This window comes from Mustela erminea, chromosome 11 (assembly GCF_009829155.1).
Source record: "Mustela erminea isolate mMusErm1 chromosome 11, mMusErm1.Pri, whole genome shotgun sequence".
Taxonomy (NCBI): domain Eukaryota; kingdom Metazoa; phylum Chordata; class Mammalia; order Carnivora; family Mustelidae; genus Mustela; species Mustela erminea.
Window position 1 is genome coordinate 20,659,011 of NC_045624.1, and position 19,381 is coordinate 20,678,391.

General features: G+C 43.7%; 1 long non-coding RNA gene across 2 annotated transcripts in view; it reads right to left on the minus strand.

The window, feature by feature from the left end:
* Positions 1 to 221: 221 nt before the first annotated feature.
* LOC116569460 overlaps positions 222 to 19,381 on the minus strand; it is a 79,926-nt gene continuing 60,766 nt past the window's right edge. For both annotated transcript variants that reach the window (XR_004277034.1, XR_004277035.1), the window contains exon 4: positions 222 to 376. This is a non-coding gene — a long non-coding RNA (uncharacterized LOC116569460). The remainder of the gene's footprint in view (positions 377 to 19,381) is intronic.

Consider the following 19,381-nt stretch of genomic DNA (forward strand, 5'->3'; position numbering starts at 1 on the left):
CCCACGGAGAGGGGAGGGAAAATCCACAGTACTCTCCCGCCACCAGGACTTAAACTCCATATTTCTGAAAATTATCTTGACGTCACCCTTGTCTGTTGCTTCAACAAACTGGGGATGAGGATGAAGGTGTGACAGTGGTTGGTGACAGGGCCTTCTGGAAGCTTCTGTAATGCGAATGGTGGGAGTACCTATTATTTTCAGGTTTGAGGCCCTACCTGCAATTCTGCAAGCAGACACAACTGGAGAAGTGTCACTGGGCAAGCTCTCACACTGCGTCTCTGGAACTGAAGTCACCCGTGTAGAGGTGCCCTCCCATTTCCATGTCCTGTCGTTCAGTCGGTCAGTCAGTCACACGTGGATTTCTCAGCTCTGTGTCCTGTGAGAGGCTCAGTGTTAGAGACACAGAAGTGAATGAAGACAATCATTCCTGTCTTCAAGGAGCAGAGAGTCAGATGAGAATGCAGACCCGCTAATCTACATGATAGGCCCTGAAGGGGAAAGATTAAGCGTAGGAGAGTGTGCAGGCACCCAGCTTAGCTGAGGAGGGGTGGGTATCGGGGAAGGCTCTCCAGACTAAGTGGTAACTAAGAGGGGCCCTGAAGGCTGATCAGGAATTAGCTAGACAAAGGGGATAAGCCAAGGGCACAGCACTTGCAAAGGCCCAGAGGACAGGGAAAAATACATGTGGGGAATTACAAGAACTTCAGAGCGGCTAGATCACACGAAGCAGGGCAGGGGTGAGGGTTAAGGGATAAAGGGATAACTAAGACCGGAAAGTTGGCCGGAGTCTGATCACGAAAGGCCTCGTCCCAGCGCAGGACCTTATCCTGAGGATAACAGGCAGCGTATGGAGAGTGTCTAGCAGAGGCCGAGAAAACACTTTCTCCAGCTACAAAACAGGGCACGTTATGGGTGGAGAAGGGATTGTAGGGCCTCTCCTGGAGTCGGGGAGACCCAACAGGAGGCTGCTCCCACATTTTTCTGGTCCTGTTTGACATTAGCCTCGTCCAAGGGAGAGAAACTGGTAGCCTGGACTGGGCTGGTACCAGAGAGAACCGGAGATAAGTGGGCAGATTTGAGAAACATCTTGTTTTTTATTGGCTTACACTGTTCCTGGAAAACCCGTCAGGCCCAGTACCACTGCAGCAGCATGCTCTGGGAGGGGGGCAGCAGGAACGCTGACTTGGGTGGGTGGTGGGATGAGGTGTATAAGCCAAGCTGTCTTTTATTCCCTAAAGGGGCTGGAAAGCCAATCTCTGTGCGAGACGGCATCAGGGGATGGGACAGGAGACTTGTCCTGGCTTCTCTGTATCCTACTCAATTCAGATGGTTCAATAAGCCAGATCCATCAGGAAAGAAAATAATTTGTGTCTCATGTGGATCTGGAGAAATAAGGGCACTGGGGAGTATAACCATGGAGAAGTTCCTCCGAAGGCAGGGAGATGAGCTTTTAGGCTCCTGCTCTTCCTCTCTGCCCCATCGCTCCCCTCCCCCATGTTATTTTGATTATCAGTTATTAAGCATCTGGATCAAAGTTCAGCACTAAGGTCAGTCACGCTAATGCTAAGTCAACACCAGTGCCATTTCCAGAATGGGCACAACATCCAGCCAGGGTGTTCTCTTCCATTGTTCATTAGAATGTGTGCTTTGGCTTCCTGAAGGCACAGCACACACTCGAATGCAAAACAAGGCAGACTGAGCCAGCGCACGTGGCACCCCCAACACTACTCGGCTTTGGACAAGAACACCGCTCACAGCTCTGAATCCTGAAATTTCTGCCTCCACAATAAGCCCCAACCCAAGAACAAAATCTCTTTCCTTTTTGGTTCCTAAAATGATGTGTTTTCCTCTTTCCCTTCCTCCCTGGTTCCTGTTTCCAGCTCCTTGGGTCTAACTATTTATGACGTCATGACTCATTAACATTCCTCCCAGGATATCGTTAATAAATATGCTGAGGGGGGAAAGCGTCTGCTTGAATATTAAATATGAAATTTATAAGACATATAATCCTTCTAATTAAGTTGAATTTAGTCTCATGCATTAGATTAAGAGAATGGGAAAGGCAGTAGTAGCCACCAAAAAGCCCAAGGACCCGGCAGCAGGCTCAGCCATTTTAAATCCTAGGAGTTCTGTTCTCTGCTCCCTGGGACATAGAGCCCGACAGCAACTCTGGGGCCAGAGCCAGTCAGCCAGGCAGGCTCAGAAAGGATTCCTCTTCCACTTGATCCCTGTTCCCTGCAAACAGGCTGGACTCCAACGCTCCATGTCCAGCTAGAGAGATGGAACCTCCAGCATCTCGAGAAATCTGGGGAGCCTGGCCTTACAACCCCCACCCCAAAGGTGAGGTCTCCAGCCCAGAGCCACCCCCCCAGGACACTCATTCTCCAGGCTTCCTCCCCCACAGAGATCCCCAGGTGCCCTTGAGTTTCTGTACTTCTGCATTACAGCATTTCATGATGGTATTTGCCCAAAGCATTTTCACTGTTGTTAAGGTCTGCTCCTCCCTGGGCTGTTCGATATTCCTAAAGGGTCCCTCCCACAGTGCCCCTTCCCATCCGTCACACACACCTCCTGGGCCTGCCTGTGCTACCTACTGTTTGCCTGGAAAGAGTCGGGCCTGTGGTATCACTCTCAGATTTACTCAACCCGTATTTTTTGAAGCCCCACTATGTACCGAGTTGTCTTTCAAATTCTACAAGGAACACCAGAATAAAATAGGTCCTGCTCTCTGAGAGCCACCTGTCTACCGGCTGGCTTGAGAAAAAGGGGGACACATTAGAGCAGGACTATGATTCCCTGTGGGAGGGGTAGTGGGAGGAGCTCCGGAAAGAAACCTTCCAAAGCACAGGCGCAGTGCACGGCCCTAACCAGGCACCAAGGTCTGGGGCCAAGGGTGCTGCTAAGGGACCAAGTGTGCTGAATGGACTGGAGCAGAGTCAGAAGAGTCAGGAAGAGGCTTCTCAGGGGCAGGCGAAGGTAGGTAGACGTGCCTGGGTGGGCAAGGCCTGGATAAACAAAGGGGACAGAGACATTTCAAAGGGCATCAACCCGTGCAAAGAGAGAAACCTGAAACAGACAGGACACAATCAGTTCCCTCAGGGGTAAGATTATGCTCCACCGTGGGAAGCCTTGTGGGGCCCAGCGGTGGGACACAGAGTCTTCCTTGTGGCCCTTCCAAGGGCATCAGTCACTGCTGGGGAAGAGACTCTGACTTTGTAAAGAAAAGTCTCTGCCTACCTGTGCCCTCCTCGGGCAGCTGCTTTCCCAGTAATCGATTGGAAGCGGCTGCTTGTGTATGCTAGCTTTCACTGGTAATGGGAGAGTAAACAGCCTCTGGCCCTTTCTGCAAAGGAGAAAAGCAGAAAGTGCTCTGAATTCCAAATGGAAAAACAGATCAAAAAAAGGGTGGGGCGTCCCTGACACAAAGGGGTGGGCAGAGGCCTCAGCTTCAAGGGACAGGGGATCCAGGAGGTCCTTTCTGCTCAAAGCCAAGTGGGGGCAGGCGTCGTAGAGCAATGTTGCTACGCTCAGGGGGAAAAAAAAAAAAAAAAACAGGGACCAGAGGAACTACTGTCCTCTTCGGGAGCAAGTGAGTGCGGGGAGAGCTCAGCGTGGGTAAGAGCTTGAAGCTCAACAGAGTGCCCACAGGGCAAGCAGGATCTGGTCTCGGACGGGGCTGGCTTTGGGTAGCTGGAACGGTGCTCCAGGAGCTGAGGCTTCTCTGCACAAGACCTGCAGAATGACGCCTATTTCTCATGAACATGTAATGCCCACCCAGAAGCAGACTGGGTGGAAAGTGAAATCAGCAGTATGATCGCAGCAATGCTTTATAAATATGCATGAGATAAAAACTAGAAGGAAACACACCTAAGTATTTGCAGTGGTTATCTCTAGGTCAAAGAATTGTGGGTGATTTTTATGTATCTTCCCCATCAGCCCTCGCCTTTAATTACTTTATTACTCTTAAGAGTCTGTATGCTATAAATCCTTAAGCCTGCAGGCTCTTGTTGCATTTTCAATGACCAGTCTGAAAGCATGTTGTCGATAACTTCTTAGGAAAGAGTGAAGAAGAGACAGACATAGGCTGCAACCGCAGGAAGCAGCCCCAGACACGCAGGAGACGGGCGGCTGCAGGCTGGACACAGGGTCACCGGGTCAGTACCCTCAGAGCCAGGCCCAGGGCTATACCTGAAGATTGCAGGTGGAGATCACGCCAAAAGAGGAAGGCTCTGCTGAGAACCGGGAGAAGCCAAGAAGGCTAAGAAAGGAAAGCATTGATCTCAGGAAATCCGCTAAAGGAGCTGATGCTGGTCTAGAAAGGGAATCTGATATATAGAGAAGGGGAGCAGTCGGGTACAGGATTAAAGGCACAAGTGCAAGAGTGGGATGGGGGTGTGCCTCCACCTAGGAGGAGACACAGCAATTAGCCCCCAGGAAGGAAAGGGTGGGAAGGTCTGGGACAGAACTGAACCTTTCTCAAGTTCATCCGTCAAAACCGCTCTCATCTGAGCTGGGCTCCACCGGGAGCTGGCAGAGACACCCAAGGCCTTCTGGTATTTCCCCCCTGTGTCTGCATCCATTATGTTTGCCAATGTTCTCGGGGAATTGGATTTTAGACTCCCGGGTGGGAAGGAACAGGGATAACAGGATTACAGCACTTCCTGTGCCTTTGACATACACACACAGAGACTCACAGCAGGAAGATGAGCTGTAGGAGCCCGCTCTGAGCAGCCTCAGGGTCCCCTGCCCCAGAGCACCCCATGGGGCACAAGTGACCAGCCACTTTCCAAAGCTGTGGCCTCTGTGGTCATCCTGCAGGGCTCCTGGGTCCTGTCAGTAGCCCCGCCCTCATCTTCTGGACCCCGAGAAGCAGCTTCAAGGAACACCAGGGAGGCTGGGTGGGCGGATATGCCAGAGTTGTCCCTCACCACCCACACCTTGTGACCTCAGGGCTGACTTGGCTTGCTTCAGTGGCATCCAAGCAGACAAGCCTGCCAACAGCCCACTTCGGTGTCAGAGACGGCACAGGTGGTATAAAGCTGTGCATTCATTCATCCTACAGATTTTTACGAAGTGTGGGCCACTGAGCTCACATTCTAGTGGGAGACAGAAAACACAAAATAAGCATAGACATGAACAAAATCTTATCTCCCCAACCTCTTAAGGAGGGGGCGGCCCAGGGCTCGGTCCTTGGGCCTCTCCTCTCCTCCTGCCTTCTCTGTCTCTACCCACACTGGTGAGTGCCCTGGTGTCTTCCCTAAACCTAGACTTCTAGCCAAATGTCTACTTTTGGCTGGTTGGATATAAATTGCCACTTGGATATATATAAAATTATTTCAACTTAACATATTTCAAACAAAAATTTTTTTTAATTTTTTTATTAACATATAATGTATTATTAGCCCCAGGGGTACAGGTCTGTGAATCACCAGGTTTACACACTTCACAGCACTCACCATAGCACACACCCTCCCCAATGTCCATAACCCAATAAAACTAAATTCTTAATCCTCCCCTCCTCAACCCTAAATTTGCTCCCCCAATAAATCCCCCATCTCAGTTCATAACAGTGCAATCCTTGCAGTTGCTGAGGCCTAAGACCTTGAAGTCACCCTTGACTTCCTGCTTTTTCTCACACCCCAGATCCAGCTTGCCAAGAAATCCCGCTGGCTCTACCTACAAAATGTAATCAAAATCCAGTCACTCCTCACTCCACCATGATTTGGACACCACCATCTTCTCTCACCTGGGTCAGTGTAGTGGACTCTGAAATGTTCTGCTTCCAGGCCTGCCCCTACAGTAGCTCTCAACCCAGCAGTGAGAAGGATCCTGTGTGGTGGCTGTCACACCTCGGGAACTGCCCAGAGTAAACAGTTACTTGCAGATGGCCAGGCAAACAGGGAGGGTCCAGGATCTAACACTAACCCCCATCTAATGAGGGCAAAGCAGGCCCTGGAGAATCTGCTGTTGCTTTAGGGACCAGCAGAAAGAGTTCCTTCCGGGGTGCCTGAGTGACTCAGTGGGTTAAAGCCTCTGCCTTTGGCTCAGGTCATGATCCCAGGGTCCTGGGATGGAGCCCCTCATCGAGCTCTCTGCTCAGCAGGGAGCCTGCTTCCTTCACTCTCTCTGCCTGCCTCTCTGCCTTGTGATCTCCGTCTGTCAAATGAATAAATAAAATCTTTAAAAAAAAAAAAAAAGAGTTCCTTCCAGAGGGCAAGCTCCATATCTCAGGGACACAACAATCTCTGGCATTAGTCAAATAACAGCAAATAGAAGAAATCCGAGGCAGGGATATTTTAGGGAAAAGGCCACAACATGGAGACACTTGGAGAAAAGGGTCTTAGACAAAATCACTAGCCCACCTGAGATTAGAGGTCCTAAGGAAATCCCCCACGTCGCTTTAATATTGACTTAGTCCAACCCCAAATGGAACTAAGTCTCCCCTTCTGCCTCTGTCTCGAAGAGCCACAGTCAAAACCAAGACCAAAGACACTGAGGGGATAGGAAAAGATGTGATACCAGAAGAGGTAAAAAGACTGACGCCTGAAATCCTGACACTCATTGCTTAAGGACACAAGGGTCGGGGCTGCCTGGCTTTTCCTCTTAGATGGTCATCAGGAGGGGAGCCTGGGAAGCTCAGTGGGTTGGACAACTGGTTTTGACTTCAGCCCAGCTCATGTTCTCAGCATCATTGGATCAAGCCCGTGGACTCTGCGCTTGGTGTGGAGTCTGCTTGTCCGTTTCCCTCTGCTCCTCCCTCCGCTTGCTCTCTCTCAAATAAATAAAATCTTTTAAAAAAAAAAAAAAAAAAAAAAGGATTGTCAGCAGAATCCCTTTTCCCATGTCCTACGTCCTACTCTCTAAGAAAACTAAAAAGAAACCAGGGTGGGTCCAAGAGAAAAGAGGCATGTGCAGGAAAGCTCAGGCTTAGACATAAGGGAACTGATCTGATCTCCTGAGACCTGGAGTGCTAAGAGCATTTAGGGCCAAATCCCTATCATAGTAGCCAATAATGCTTATTTGTGGGTTATATAATCGACATGTATCTTCCTACAGAACCTAGCAGGGAAGGCATAGTTTGATGTCTGGCTGGCTCCTCCCTGGAGCTACATCCAATTCTTGAGGGATAAGGCCTGGCATGTTTGGCCTGTCTGCCTATCCAATTAGAAAACTAGACGATCGGGGATGGGTCTGTGGTCTCTTACTATCTGACAGTCAATGCCGCATCCATTTGCCTTGGTTTAAACGCCCCTCTGAAGCACCAAATGCAAATATACAGACATTATAAACCACAGCTCCCAGGAAGGAGTCTCTCTGTCTCTGAGCTAGAAGTAGCCTCTCCATGCTGGCTCCCAACCACCCGCAGAGCAAACCCTGTGTCGCTCTGCTCCTACTCCCAGCTCTAAGGCTCACCCCCACCTTCCCTGCCACCCTCCCACCCTCCACTTGCTGCTTCTTGAGCTGCCCAGAGCAACAGTGTGTGTGGTCAACACCATCTCATTCAGAGGCTGCCTTCAAATATTCATCTCCTGAGCATCCTGGAGAGGACATGCTGATAGACAACTGTGTCTGGTGGCCACTTCCTCTGTTTTCTCTCCAACCCCCACTGTAGCTGCCCTGGAAATCTAAACTCCCACATTGGTGAGCAATTAATCAGCAAGGCCTAGCAAAGCCAGCTCAAGGACAAAGCCACACCTGCTTGGCCAGAGGTGAAAACACCATAGGAAGGGCAAGAAGTTACTGGAGTGGCCATTTCCCAAGGCCTACTGCACCCAGCCATGCCTTCCCTCTGGCCATGCAAATTCCTAAAGGCGTTCATTATTACTCACCCAGAAGACACTGCTCTTCTGACATACTCTCTGTGGATGTGTATTGTGTGTGTTTGTGTTTATGTGTTCCTGCACGTGGGCACACCAACAGGGCAGGGAGGATTGAGCCTGTTACCAATATTGTTTGATGGAATCATGCTGCACTGGGAGGCATCCAGTCTACAAACAACTGTAGAATAAAAATGTCCACATGAAACTTGGCCCAGGACATAAGTCATCAAAATGGAAGGAAAAAGCCTTGCTAGCCATAGGATTTTTATCCTCCATGCCAATATTTGTTTGAATGCAGAAAATCCTTAATACTCACAAAGTCAGAAGAAACTTTTCCTGAACAAAGATACTCTAATCAGCTGTCTGCTTGAGAACAATTTTTAGATTAGCTGGGACATTTTATTTATCATTGCTTAGAAATGAGTGCAGTCTTGGGAGAATAGCAAATGATATGTTCTAGATAAACTTCCTATTTCTTTTTTTTTTTTGACAATTATTGGGACTTTATATCAAGACATGAGAAATATAAAAATAAATATGATAAGGTTCTTGCCTTCACTGTTTTCAATCTTCAAAAAGACTGGTCAGAATTTTTTTTTTTAAAGTATTCCAATCAAATATCAAATATCAATCAGATATTGGATACCATGTATTCCCTAAAAATGAATTAATATCAATTTCCAGTAATACAGTAGATGACATAGCCAAAACATCTCCCGTTAACCAAATGCTTAGAAATGCTGGATAGGGCGCCTGGGTGGCTCAGTGGGTTAAGCTGCTGCCTTCGGCTCAGGTCATGATCTCAGGGTCCTGGGATCGAGTCCCACGTCGGGCTCTCTGCTCAGCAGGGAGCCTGCTTCCTCCTCTCTCTCTGCCTGCCTCTCTGCCTACTTGTGATCTCTCTCTGTCAAAGAAATAAATAAAATCTTTAAAAAAAAAAATAAAATAAATGCTGGATAAAATAAAGCAAACATCCTTTAAATGCTTGCATGATCTCATAAGAAAGCAGTAAAATCTCTAGAGGCAAAATTAATAAATTAATTAATGAAAAAACAGAAAGAGGAAGCTGAAATCCAGAATGGTAAAGTAGTGCTAGGGCTGGGGCTGCCCCTGGAGCATTTACTGGTCTTGATTAAAGGCAAATAACAAAGTTTGGGTTTGAATAACCACATAAGGACAACAGACAAAGCTGGGGGCCTGGATGAAACGGGGAATAATTCATCTGAAGGCTATGATCTCTGTCTATGGTCAAAGGGAGGTGGCATGGAAGCCTATATAGCAGGGCCTGAGACCCAGGTAGCCAAAAAATGTCTTCCTAAGAACATATAACCACAGATCTGCCCTCTACTATCTGCAGTCTCAGAACCTACTGACTGAGAAAGCCACACAGAAGTGGCCCCTTTGCAGTGCCCCAAGCACATGATAGAAATGAATGCAAACCACCTCCAGAAAGATATGCTCTTCTATATATTGTACAGAATACCATTGTTAAATCCCACTATATAAAAGCTGGTCAGCCCAAATTACAAAACATGTGAGCAAACACAACAAAGTGAACAGGAGTCATCGGAAACAATAAACAGCAGAACGTGACCCAAGGGAGTTTTAGTTCACAGAATCACTTGATACAGACTATAAAATCAAAACCTCAAATCATTCATAATACAAAATAAAGAGTCAAAAACAAGAAAGGAACAAGATAGTAAAAAAGAAAGGTGTAGAATTTCTATAAATAATTTATATAATCATTAAATTTTAAATCTCAATGAAGTCTACTAAGACTCAAAGAAATACCACATATTAAAAAAAATACATAAAAAACTTGCAACTTATTATCAGAAATAACCAACCACACAAGGGAGCAAAGCCCCATGACTAAAAACAAGCAGAAACAACAAGATGCAGAAGCAGACCTGCAAAGGCATCATACATTGAAATTATAGGGTTAGATTATAAAAGAAACACATAGCTTTAAATAAATAAAAGTCAAGCTTGGAAGAAAGTCTGCAGGATAACAGAAAACTATAATCCAAATGACCAAGCAGATCTGAAAAAGAACCAAAATGGGATTCTGGAATTAAGATAATGAGAATAAAAAACTCAGTGGGTGGATTTAGCAGCAGTTTAGACAATCTAAAGAGAGAATTAGTAAAATAGATTTTTTAAAATAATGATTTTGTTTATTTATTTGACAGAAAGAAAGAGAGGACAAGCAGGAGGAGCAGCAGAGGGAGAGGGAGAAACAGGCTTTTTGCTGAGCAGTGGGCCTGATGTGGGACTCGATTCTAGCACCCTGGGATCAGACCTGAACCAAAGACAGACACTTAACTGATTGAGCCACCCAGGTGCCCTGAATGTTTCTAGTCTTAAATGCATATAGTAGGTAAGAAGACAGGATGGAAACTCTATAACCCCAAATCTGAAAGTCAAATAAAATGGACAGTTTTGTAGCAAAACATATAAAAACTGACTCAAGAAAAATAGAATATAAACCAATCATTAAAGTAATCAAATCATTGCTTACTTTTGGGGAGTGGGTCTTCATAAGTATGTTCTCAAACCCTCAAAAAATAAATAATTTCAATCATACTCAGACTGGTTTAAAGAGAAAAAGCCATAAACTCATCAACTTTTGAGGCTTCCAAAATGCTGACTCTAAAACCAAGAAGGAAGGAAATATTTCCGGCCAAATTCATAAAAAATAGATGTAAAAATGTTAAATAAAATTTTAACTGAATCAAATAATGTTTAAAATCATAATATAATACAACCATGTAAGATTTTGTCTCTCAAACGCAACGAAAGTTCAATACTGGAATCTACCAACATAATAAATGGCATTAAAAGAAGGTAGGTAAACTACATAACCAACTCAATAGAGACAGAAAATCTTTTGATTAAAAAAGCATTAGGGACTTTAAAAGTTTTATCAAACTGGAAATAGAAGGGATCTTCTTAATAGCCACCAAAAACTTTATCAAATTTTGTACTTAAGATGAAAAAGAAGGGGCTCCAGGGTGGGTTAGTGGGTTAAGCCTCTGCCTTCAGCTCAGGTCATGGTCTCAGGGTCCTGGGATCAAGCCCCGCATCAGGCTCTCTGCTCAGCAGGAAGCCTGCTACCCCCCACCCCACCTGCCTCTCTGCCTACTTGTGATCTCTCTCTCTGTGTCAAATAAATAAATAAATAAAATCTTTAAAAAAAATAAATAAAAAAGAAGTATTTCTTTTTAAAAGCAGGAACAAGGTGGGCACCTGGGTGGCTCAGTGGGTTAAAGCCTCTGCCTTCAGCTCGGGTCATGATCCCAGAGTCCTGGGATCAAGCCCCGCATCGGACTCTCTGCTCGTTGGGGAGCCTGCTTCCTCCTCTCTCTCTCTGCCTGCCTCTCTGCCTACTTGTGATCTCTGTCTGTCAAATAAATAAATAAAATATTTTTTAAAAATAAAATAAAATAAATAAAATCAGGAACAAGGTAAGAGCAGCACTTTCATTTCCTCTATTGACCATTTCATTAAAAGTATAAAACTGTAATTACTCACGAATAATATGATTTCCATATAGAAGACCCAAAACTATTTTAAAATAATTAAGATTAATGAGAGAATTCAGCAAAGTTGTGAGATATAAAATTTTTATACAAAAATGAAGTATCCTAGGGATGCCTGGCTGGCTGAGTCAGTAAAGCATGCAACTCTTGATCTTGGGTTTATGAGTTCAAGCCCCATGTTGGATGTAGAGATTACTTAAAAATAAAATCTTTAGGGGCACCTGGGTGGCTCAGTGGGTTAAGACTCTGCCTTCAGCTCAGGTCATGATCCCAGGGTCCTGGGATCGAGCCCCGCATCGGGCTCTCTGCCCAGCAGGGAGCCTGCTTTCCCTCTCTCTCTGTCTGCCTCTCTGCCTACTTGTGATCCCTGTCTGTCAAATAAATAAATAAAAATCTTTAAAAAAATTTTTTTAAATAAATTTTAAAAAATCTTTAAAAGAGAATGAATTATCGGGGTGGCTGGGTGGCTCAGTCAGTCAAGCATATGACTCTTGGTTTCAGCTCAGGTCACGATCTCAGGGTCTTGAGATTGAGCCCACATCTGGCTCCCTGCTCAGCAGGGAGTCTGCTTCTCCCCCTCTCCCTCTGCCCCTCCTCTGGCTTGTGCGCATGTGCACTCTCTCTCACTCTCAAACAAATACATAAACATTTTTTAAATGAATTATCCTATACATTGACATCAAATAGTCAGAATATTTAATTTCAAAAATACAACCTAGAATGGCAAATTAAACTATAAATGATCTAAGAATAAATGTAACAATAGGTACACAAGATTTTTATAGATAAATCATAAAACACTACTTAGTGCTATTACAGACGACCAAAAATTTTTGAAAAATATTTGATTTTAAGTCCATAGTCAATTTTTAGTTAATTTTTGTACAGGTGTGAGTTTTAAGTCAAGGCTCTTTTCGTTTTTGTTTTGAGGGAGCTTTTTTGCCCATGGATATCCAATTGCCCAGCGCTATTTGTTGAAAAGACTATACTTCTTTCACTGAATTATTTTTGCACCACTGTCAAAAAATCAGTTGGCCATTCTTGTGTGGGGCACTTTCTTGGTTCTCTATTTTATTCCATAGATCTATATGCCTATCTCTCTACCAATACCACACTGCCTTGGTTACTAGAGCTATTACAATGAGTCTCAATATACACAAAACAGTTCAAAATTTAAAAATCAATCCATGTAATCCCTACATCAAAAAGCTAAAGAAGAAAAATCACATGATCATATAAGTTGATTCAGAAATGGCACTTGACAAATTCAATACCCATTTATGATTAAAAACTCTTGGAAAACTAGAAAGAGAAGGAAATTCCCTCAACTTGATAAAGGACATCCACAAATAAGATACAACTAACACCATACTTACTAGTGACGGATTTCCCTCTCAGAGCAAGAACAAAGCAAGTCTGTCCACTCTCACCACTATTCTTCAACATAATACTGGAAGTTTTAGCAATCATACTGTGGCAAGAAAAGACAAGACATACAGATCAGAAAGAAACTGAACTGTCCCTACTTGTGCATGACAGGAACATCTGGGCAGAAAATTTCAGAATCTGTAAAAGCAAAATCGAAATTCCTAAAACTAATAAGTAAGTCCAGCAAGGTCACAGGATTCAAGATCAACATTAAAAAATCAACTATAAAAATACAATGCCACTCAAGAGTAAATGAAATGCTTAGATACAAATCTAAGAAAATATGTATAGGACTTACATGCTGAAAACTACAAAACACTAGTGAAAGAAATCAAAGATCTAATTAAGTGGAGACACACACTGTATTCATGGATTAGAACACTCAGGGTAATAAAGATGTCAATTCTCTCCAAATTGATGTAAAGGTATAATAAATTCCTAGCAAAATCCCAGCAAGAATTTTTGTCAATGTTTTACAACTTTAAAAAATTTCTGGGTCACCTGGCTGGCTCAGTCAGTAGAGCATGCAACTCTTGATCTCAGGGTTGTAAATTTGAGCCCAACTTGGGGTATAGCAATTACTTATTTTTTTTTTCCGTAGGTCAACCAGTTTTTACAGATTTCAACTAAAAGAATGAATACCTGTGTGTATGTGTATGTGTGTAGGATTAGGCCTTAATTCAATTCTCTGAAATACAACCCTTTGTTATGCTTGGCTATTCATGGCCATTCATTCCTCCTCAATTAAGTTCACTTTATATGAAATACAAAATATAAAACATAACCACACATGAAACAAAGACATGTATGAACCACTACATGTTATATCTTGTGTCCAGGCACACTTTCACTTTCCCTTTTCTTCCTTCACTCTCATCTGAGACCAACACAGGGAAAATATCTAATATTATATATAAATACCTAATAATCTAATATCTAGTATTTCTCTCCCTCACATCTGCATCTCAACATAACACTGAGCACAGACAAGGTCCTCAATAAACTCCAGAACTAACTCTTAATCTAGTCAGTTTCCTACATCACTTTCCTGTTGGCCTCTGCCAAGCTAAAAAAAATCCAATATCCACTCAGTTTGTCTTAACTCCACACAGCATTCTCCCCATCCATGAATCTTGCCCATCCAAGAATGCCATTTATTCTTTTATCTTTGTCCACGTTGTTTTCTGCCTCTATGCTCCCACTGGCACACAGGTGTCCTGGTCTCATTATGGAACACTCATTAATATTCATCATGGGTACCCTGTGGGTGTCCTCTCTACCCACAGATGTGTCTAGCCTTCCATGAATATCAGCACTGAGAAAAGCACATTAAAAATTAGTGGTGAATCAACAGGGAGAATACAGAGCTCTGAGGTGGGACTCAGAGTAATGGGGCTGGGGGACAGCTGGAGTGGTTTGACTGTGATGTCATCACAAATCATTCTGATAGAAGATTCTATGTGAAAGCCAAATTCCATTAAGCAACTGCTCTTAGTGGTGCTTGGAATTTGGCTGGTTGATAACCCAAATATAACTCAGCGAACTTCACTGCTCATACTTCAATCCAGAGGTCTTGATGTTGGACCCCACTGAGTTCTCCAACTCTGCTCAATTCAGGGCAACTTGAAACACTCCAGACCATGTTCACATGATACTCATGGCTGAAACACTGGCTTCTGCTCCACTGCCAGTGGTAGATAGGATGAACTATAATTAATAAATCAAAGCACACCCTCTGTGTGCCAGGTGCCAAACCAAGCACACTGGCAAGTAAAGTGTCAAACCAGTTAAGGACTCTGCTCCTTAAGATCTTATCATCTACTGGCAGAAAAGAAAATCATCACTAAAGAAACAACTGAGGACTCTTAAATAATGTACTGAGGTCTGTATTTGCAGGTAACTTAAAAGAGGAGTAATCACAACACGGAAAATTGCCCATGTAAATTTCATGGACCAGGGCAAGATTTTTTTCTGGGTCTTGCAGGGTGGCTGGTGATTGGATGGGTAGAAAGGAGAAAAGAAGTTGTCTGAAGCAGAAGGAACCTGCCAGCCCCACATAGAGAGGGAGCAGTCCAACTGGCTGCTGCACCCACATCCAGAATTACTTTGGGTTACCTGTCACCATGAATGGGAAGCACATAGAAATGAAGCCACCATAGCTGACCTACCTCACCAGTTCTCCCCAGAACTTGAAGGAACTCACCACTGATACTCCTGGAAAGCACACCTTAGTGAAAGAAATGTAGACTTGGCAGTAAGACCAACTCAAATTCACTGCTTACGTGACCTCAGGCAAGCCGCCTGTACTTTCTAAGCCTCCCTCCCTCTGCTCCAAATGGGACTAATAAAAGTACCAAACCCACAGGACTATTATGGAGAATAAATAAAATAATACATGCATATTGCCTGGAACACAATGCACACTTCATAAAAAGTAACTCTTGTTATTATTTTACACAGTCAATATTCATGACAGTTTATCCACATAGTCACTCTTCATTCCTTCCTGCATCCTTGGGCTCCCATCTGGAATCCTTTTCCTTCTGTCCAAAGAATAATTTTAGTATTTCTTTCAGGGTAGGTCTGCTAGTGAAGAATTCTATCTGTGTTTGTGTGACTAAGATGCTTTATTTCACCTTAACTTTTTTTTTTCAAAGATTTATTCATTCTTTTTGAGAGAGAAAGAGAGAGTGCGTGCATGCACAGGAGTGGGGGGAGGAGCAGAGGGAGAGGAGAGCAAGAATCCCAAGCAGACTCCATACTGAGTGCAGAGCCCATTGTGGGCTCAATCTCAGGATCCTTGAGATCATGAGCTGAGAGAGTCAGACATCCAACCAAATGAGCCACCCAGGTGACCCTCCCCTTAACTTCTGAAGGATATCTTCAATGGACATAGAATTCTAGATTAGCAAATATTTTCTTAAGGCACTTTAAAGATATCACATTGTCTTCCAGCTGCCATAATTTCGGGTGAGAAGTCAGCTGTTAATCTTACTGCTGTTTGAAAGTAACATCCATTTTCTCCTCTTTGGCTGCCTCATAATTTTCTTCTCTTTATCTTCTGTTTCTGGCCATTTTACTATGATGAGCTTAGATATACAGTTTTCTTTGCATTTACCTTGCTTAAGGTTCATGGTTCTTCTTGAAACTATAGTTTGTTTTCATCACTTTCAAAAAATTCTTGCTTATTGTTTCTCCCACTATTACTTCTGCCCCATTGTCTCTCTGATCTTTCTAGGATTCCCAATGCATATTTGTTGGAACTCTTCATCATGCTCTTTCTATCTCTTATACTCTTTTCTGAACTTCACATTTTTGTCTTTAGTCTGATTATTTCCTCACTTCAGATCACTATTCTCTTCATGTGTGTCAAATCTACTATTAAACCCATATTGTGAGCGCCTGGGTGGCTCAGTGGGTTAAGCCTCTGCTTTCAGCTCAGGTCATGATCTCAGGGTCCTGGGATCGAGTCCCACATCAGGCTCTCTGCTCAGCAGGGAGCCTGCTTCCTCCTCTCTCTCTCTCTGCCTGCCTCTCTACCTACTTGTGATCTCTGTCTGTCAAATAAATAAATAAAATCTTTAAAAAAAAAAAACCATATTGTGTTGCATTTTTCAGTTCTAGAATTTTCCTCTTTTTTGCTTGTAGATTCCAGTTCTTTGCTGAAATGCTCTTTCTCTTTGAACTTCCTGAATATGTTAATTATTTATTTTAAAAATCCACTATGCTTGTCCTAGGATAAGTGTTTTAGGGGCATGTAGGTGGCTCAGTTGGTTAAGTGTCCAACTCTTGATTTCAGCTCAGGTCATAATATCAGGATCAGGAGATCAAGCCCTGTGTTGGGCTTTGTGCTGAGCATGAAGCCTGCTTAAGATTCTCTCTCTCTTCCTCTCCTTCTGTCTCTCCCCCTACCACACTCTCTAACAACAACAACAAAAAAGTATATATATATATACATATATATATATATATATATATACACACACACACACATACATATATATATGAAGAATAAAGAAATATAAGTCTTTTATAGGTTGATTTCTATTACGGTTTTTTCCTCCATGGTGGTCCTGTTTCTTGAGATGACTCACATACCTGAAGCTTAATAATAGCACAATCATTTCCCAACTAGGCCCTTAACTCCACCCACTTCTCTGAATTTGGTTTTCTCCTTTTTTTAAAATTTTATTTTTAAGTAATCTCTACACCCAATGTGGGGCTTGAACTCACAACCCCAAGATCAAAAGTCACGTGCTCCACTAACAGCCAGCCAAGCACCCCTAAATTTAGTTTTCTTAACCTCTCCCTCCTTACCAAGTGACACTTTGATAGAATTCTAACAACTTTATTTCCTAATCCTTTAAACATAGAATAACAGTGCTATACTTCTTTCCCCATAGTATCCAAAATGGTATCTGAGACCCTCATGAGCCAATCTCAAATTTCCCACACTTCCCGTCATATAGCCTACAATCCAGCAAAGTAGAACCACTTGTTGCCCTATTGCACCCCAGACCAAACTTCGGCATGGAAGGTACCCCTACTCTCATATTTACCTGCCCAAACTCTATTATCTAAGTCCCAGATTAAATGGCACCTTTCATAATTAAACCCTGAATCCTCAGGATTTGTATTAGTCTCACCTTTCTCTGAACTCCAAGAATCTTTTATTGGAACGTTATTTATGCCCAGGTCCTATTTCCACCACCAGCTCACTGAGGATGGTCAATGTTTCTGTCTTCCAAAGATCTATTCTCCTTTCTAGTGGCATAGTTACATGCTCAACTGATGTTCCCCTCAGGAGCCACCTCTCTTCACTCTCTGGTTAGGTGGTTCTAACAGAACCAACTCCTACTGCTGGCTCACAGAACCTACAGGCCTCAGCCAAGAAATCTGTATGGAATTTGGGGAATGGCTAAATTGGAAGGATGTCACACTATTTCATTTCTCTACCTACTCTTAGAGGAGAAACCTTGAAGGCTCTAGACAGATCTAGCCTTCTCCTCCTCTTTGACCTTTTTTCTGTGTTCTTTCCCACCTGTCTACTTCAGCCACACTGGCCGCTTTGATTCTTCAGACATGCCAGGCATAATTTCATCTTAATGCCTATACTCTATCTTCTCTCTCTGCCAGACCAACCTTCCCCCAGACAGCCATTTGACTGACTCCAAATGGAGACCTAAAGGAGTCTGTGCAAATCTCACTTCTCAGCAACAGTTATCCTGACCCCACTTTACTGCTGACACACACCACCTGCTCAGCATTCCTGATGCCTCTCTTTCCTTTTTCCAGATCACTTCTTTCTAATAGACTCTATAATTTGCTTATTCTTAGCTTTACCTACATTTACATGCAGTATATCTATACACACTGGAATCTCAGCAACCAGAGACAGGAATCTTTGCCCCTCACTGATATCTCTAAAGCCCTAGAACAGAGCCTGGCTCAGAGTAAGTGCTGCAGAAATACCCACTGACTGTTGCATCAACTTGGGATCAGTCCTCATTCTATGAGCAGCAAGCTTGCATCACACCCTCACTTGGGTACTTAGAAGATGCTGATGTTCAGGCAGGGGGAATGTCCTTTGAAAGTCCCAACTTCAGGGGCTGCTACAGCTATGTCTGCTCTCATGGGTGGGGACACCCCCTTGCTCTGCCACCACCATGCCTATCTCTTCACTTGAAGAGAAATTTTATTAATCAGGCAGAGAAATCAAGTCAGGGAGCAACAGACTTCAACTAAGCCCTGGGAAACTGAGATTGAGCTAGACACTCTAAGTAAAATGCATGTGTCAGTATCTAGTGAAATAAATCTGGGGGCCAGAGTAGATCAGAAGCTCCCTGTGGTTCAATTGGCCTCCTGATGTCAAAACTAAATGTTAACCAAAGATGTCATGCTTTTACACTTCACAGACTCTTTTTGTATACATTATTTCACATTATCTTCATAACAACTCTAAGAAAGCAGTCGTCCCCATCTTAGATGGTAAGGAACTGGTGCTCTGGGAAATGAAAAGATACCCCCAAAGCCATACAGCCATGTGGTGATGTTGGAAGTCAAATCTCATGACTCAGCACAGAAATGTTCCCACTGGGGTGTCTGAAGCCCAGAAGTACGTGGATGTGTGCCTGAGGGGACCCAAAGCCACAGCACAGATATGGCTCCCCAGAGCACTGATTCCATCCTGGGGTTCACAGAAATAAAAGATGTTGGGCATCTGGGTAGTTCAGTCAGTTAAGTGTCTGCTTTTGACTTGAGTCATGATCTTAGGGTCCTAGGACCAAGCCCCTTGTCAGGCTCCCTGTTCAGCATGAAGTCTGCTCCTCCCTCTACCTCTCCCCCTCACCCCTGCTCCTGGTGTTTCTCTCTCATTAATACTCTCTCTCTCTCAGATAAATATAATCTTTTTTTTAAAAAAAAAAAAAGAAAGAAAGGAAGGGTCTTATTCTTACACTAAAACAAACATGGGTTTTGTGTAAAGGACAATGCAAAATATTTGCATGAATTTTAAAAATTAAACAACACAAGTTTCCATATTTATAGAAGGCAGCTTAGAGCTCTGTAGCACCCTCCCCCAACCCTGCA